At 41.4% G+C, this 4,874-nt stretch overlaps 1 long non-coding RNA gene across 1 annotated transcript; it reads left to right on the plus strand.

Annotated features, from left to right (window-relative positions):
* Window positions 1-379: 379 nt before the first annotated feature.
* LOC121668474 lies at window positions 380-4,555 on the plus strand. The gene is made up of 2 exons (XR_006017397.1): window positions 380-617; window positions 4,286-4,555. It is a non-coding gene; the product is annotated as an uncharacterized LOC121668474 (long non-coding RNA).
* Window positions 4,556-4,874: the final 319 nt, after the last annotated feature.

Consider the following 4,874-nt stretch of genomic DNA (forward strand, 5'->3'; position numbering starts at 1 on the left):
AAAGAGTTTGAAAATATGTTACTATTCTTCACAGTGGGGAAAGAAGTCGCTGGACAGTGTTTAATTTTCAGAGGACAAAAGCCTGAAGGGCTTTCCTCTGGTTTTGAAGTGAGGAGTCCATGGATTTTGCATGTTGGATCACTGCAGGGGTTGTTGTGAGAGCCTCTCTGCAAACCAGGTCAGCAGCCAGGAAATTAACAAGCAAGGCAGCAAATAGGTGGTGAGAAAGATTACTTGGGAACAAACCTTGTTGGAACAACTAGCTAAGAGCAATTAGCAGGGCAGCCAGCGCCAGCCCTGGCCAGTGGGAAGAGCCAGCCACAAACACTGACAGCAGAAAGCACCCACCAGGAGCGACAGTAAGGGAAGGGCTGTTTGCACATGGGGCTGTGCCTGGCTGCGAGCAGAGCACTGGCTGGTGCTGCCTCTGAGGCCAGCCAGCTGCCCCAGGGCATGGGTAGAGCTCAGGCATGATTCTGCTGAGAATGACCATCCTACTACTGAAATCTGCCTGAGTCTGGATCAAAACCAGAGTGAGACGCAACTAGAAGAGGATATCTATGGCTGACACCGATGCACTGATCTTTCAGAGGTCTCTTTTAGCCTGGAGTGAGCAGGTACCGCAAGGGGGAATGGGATCATGTTTCCTTCTCTTGCTTGGATTTTCTAGGTTGGAAAGGTATGCCTGGAGCTCAAGTATCTGGTCTAGAAGCACTGCTAGGCTCATGGTTTATACTTTAACAGCAAACTACCAGTGGAAAATTTACTTACTCTTAATAGGTTCAGATCCCTTTACTTGTACTTGGTTTGCTTATAGCTGGTAGTTCCCACACTCTGGCTTCTGTTTCTTTGTTATGAGGAATCCTCAGCCATTCAAGATTCAGATGACTCTGATGCCATCTCAAATGGACAATAAGCCCAAAACTCAGAAAAATGCTTTTGCTCATGAGAGCGGGGAATATCCTCCTACCAAGGATATTACTTGTAAACATGTAAACACATTTGATGGTCTTGAAGAAAGAAAGATTTAGAAGTGACATGACGGGCTAGAAGGCAGTGCCCTGCTGAGAGGGCAGTTCCATCCATTTCTGCTGAAGCCAAGAGGAATCAAAGGGGTTTTGCAGGGGAAGTGTTTCTACAGCCATAGACCCAGTCTCCTGGTCTGCTCACAGAGCAGCAGCATTTCTCCTTTGTAGCACTGTCTCTCTATACTGCCATGAAGGCACTTCAAACAAACCTCCTTGGCTTTGGAATATTTGTGTCTCGGAGGCCTGCATGGCATTCTTCCTTCTGGCAATATTTTGTTGCTTTTACTTAAGACTGGACAAGTCTAGAAGCCAGGCAAACAGTACTTTTGAGTAACAACAAACATCTCAGCTTTCTTTAGATGGGTAATATTATTGGCAAATTCAATGCTGAGCTGCAGACTGCAATTTGTTTTCTATAAACGTACAAGGAACACTGCTGTGAAGCACAAGCTGTCAAGATTATTTTGTGTAAGCAATTATCTTCTATCTTGACTGGACTGATGTGGGCTTGACACACTGCCTTTGTAATCATGTAATTGCTAAATGAAATCACAAACTGGTGGGTGAAAATGCAGAAAAAATGTTATTAAGGTTTCAATGTGACTGCTACTGAATGTCACAGCATCTGCCATATTGACCTCCACTCTCTGAAAAAGCAAGACAAAGAGGGTTCATTGATCATTTAGTACCGTGCCAGTGTCTTCAGGCCTTAGGGCTTCATGAGCTCTACTGTGAAGCAAGTGGATTGATTGCAAAGGTTCAAAAAAGTTTAAAATGAGTAAAAGTAAGTTATGAAATAACAAAAAGAGAATTGAATTCTAAACTCCCAATTTAGGCATGAAAGCAGAATGAAGTCAAACAATAAGCAAACAACAATGAGGTCTTTGGGGTCTGTTACTGAGAGGGTACGTGCAAAGAGGAGAGAAGGGCACATGAAGCATCACTTCTCTCAGCACTGCTGTTTGAGAAAGGATCACAGAAAAAAAAAAAAGCAGCAGCCCAGGATGAGAAGAGCATATGCTATTTTTATTTTTTTCCTTCTGGTGGGAAGTTATGTGTATGTTGAAATATTTTTCTCCTCCTGCCACAGCAGCCTACCCCAAATAGAGTTTTATTTTGGTTCAGTGAAACAAGATAATCTATTTCAGTACAAAATATCTCACATAGGTAGAGCAGCTGAAAAAGTAGATTTAAGCATGGCAGTAAGGAGCTCTGGGTTTACAGAATTGCACAGTTTAAAAATTGAAGCACAGACTAGGCCTTGGGGTATCCCATGATTCTGGGATGAAAGTACAAAGCATCTTTATTAATATTATAAAAAAATTTACCCATAGATTAACTAAATCTGAAGTAAGCCTTTCTTCTGAGGCTTCCTCTGTCTGTCAGACTTCTGTTTGTTTGTGAAGTTTACATGCTTCCTGGGTTTGACCAAAACCAGGGCTTCTGGAATAACTTGAGAAATGTTATCACTCTGATGTTTCTGAGCCGGCTAGGATTAGAAATGACTGGAAATGTTATGGAAGAGCCTGTTTTCATGAGATTTCCATCCAGATATGTAGACCAAAGGGGTTTCTTGCTCTGTGAATTTACAGAATACCTTTCGGTTGTCTTTGATGTAAACTCCTTGTTTCCTGTAGCATAAAGAAAATTCTCCCCTGCATTGTGTCTATGCAAATTACAGCAAATAGAACAGTATAAGCTCACCTTTTAAGACCTGCCCTTTTGTTTTAACCGTTAACACCTGAAAGATGGAGGTTTTTCAGTTTTTAAAGCTGGGTATCACAGTTTGTTTGTTGAGCTAGGAAAAGATTGTGTTATAATCGATCCTTTCAGGACCCTGCAATAGGCATACGAAATACAGTATTTTTTTTAAGCTACCAGAAACCAGAGCACACAGAGTTAAACTCCCGAGTCCGTCCTGAGAGTACCTTGTTTTCTTTACACAATTACCTGTGGTCTCAGTCTGTTAGATGATCTCAGCTGGCATTCACAGTAATACTGAGACCATTGAAAAGGGATGAAGTTTCCAGCTTCAGCTTGAAAGATCCCTTGTGTTTGTGGATTCAGGTCAGACATTTAGTGTTACCTGAACTTAATTGCAGTTTGTTTTTGCTTTGCATTGTCTTCTAAAAAAGCAGTCCAGGGAAAGAGGAAGGCCTGGGGAAAACAAACTGCTTGACCAAAATGACTTCAAAAGCAGCATTAGGACCACCTCAAAGTCTAAACACATCTCTGGCGGAAAGGTTATCTCCTTGCTCCCCAAACCTTGCCACTTCCTGCAGAAGCCCTGTTTTTCTTCGTTTTGGGCCATAACAAAACCCAGGACTGCTACTACCTTACCCTTGTCTCCCCTCTCGAGTTCAGACAGCTTGTGCAGGCAGTGCAGCCCTACTTGACTCCCTTTTCCTAGTTTTGCCTCAGAATTTTCCTTTTCAGTCCCATACAAGGAGGTTGGATGCCCAGGCTGTTAATGATCATCATTTAGGTCACGGTTATCTCTAGTATGCACCTGTGGCTGTCATCTTTGATTAGCAAATACAGTCCTGCTTATCCTTTCTTGAGTTAGGGCAACCCTCTTGGTTTTGGGCCTACTTTAAAAGTTGGCTCAGTCTGGAAAGCATTTCTAAATGCTTCAGACAGCACTGAAAAGACACCACTAGTAAAATATGCCCCTTGAGTTTTGTGTGCATGTTCACATCACAGCGTTGCCTTTTAATATTTTAACATAGATACAAAAAGTGTTACCTGGATATATGTTGTGGGCTCAAACTGCAAATTTCATTGACTCAAAACTTTATTTGACTTAAGAGCTAGTAAAAAACTCTTCTGAGTTCCATTTACATGGTGATGACCTCTGCAATTCATTTGAATGCTTACAAATGATGGCATATACTATTGAGACACATCTCAAGATTGGTGAGTCACATCAGAGCAGGCAGATGAGCCTGAGACATCTTGTTACCTCAGTTTAATGGGCTCCTGCAGATGAGCTTATTGGCAGTAAATGTTTGTGCACATACCTGTAACTAAGACATAGTGGGCTGACAGCAATGTGTTGATGTTATTCATTCCCATGAACAAATGACAATTGGTTCCTAATTCACCTTTCTTTTGCTGCAACTCAATCCACACATGCACATTGCTCTGATGATGCACAGCAACATCGTAAGCTGTCATGACTGGATCAAAAATCCTTTCAGTTAATCTAGTTTCTGCTATTAAGGTACTCTAACCTCTTCTTTTTTATTCTTCCACAGATACGAACAAAATGGATTTGAAGTGAGACTGTAGTTGCTAAACTGTCACACCAATTCATATAATAATGGCCATCACAGTAAAAAATATGTCTGAAAAAAATTACAGTTCTGCAGCCTTTCATGAAGAAAAATCTAAATCAAACTAGTGTAACTGTCTGAAGGTGCTAAATGAAACTAGGCACTTTAAAGAAATGGATTGGAGACACTGTTTACCTATGTGAACTCAATTTATGTTTAAAACAAGTGAATAAAGTATATCTGGAGAGTTCAGTAAATCTTTCAGGAGTGAATTCTGTGCGCAAACTGCAGTTATGGCAATAAACAGACTATTCTGCCAAAGCAGTGTATAGGAAGTGAAAACAGATCTCAGACTGTGCAGGATCTCAAGGTAAAAGTTAACACTGTGACAGTAATGGCCATGAGCTTTGCCTGCAAGCAGGCTTTTGTGCTGAAAGCAAAGACTGAAGAAACAAGCTATGCCAAGATGAATGCAGCAGAACAGAAACGTGTAAGGAGCAAACCACTCAGGAGAAGACAGATTGCATTTTAGAACGAGCTCAGCAAGTAAATGAGGAATATATTACTCTAT

Source organism: Corvus kubaryi, unplaced genomic scaffold (genome assembly GCF_017639235.1).
Source record: "Corvus kubaryi isolate FWS band 111438036 unplaced genomic scaffold, C.kubaryi_AGA036_p1.0 37385, whole genome shotgun sequence".
Taxonomy (NCBI): Eukaryota; Metazoa; Chordata; class Aves; order Passeriformes; family Corvidae; genus Corvus; species Corvus kubaryi.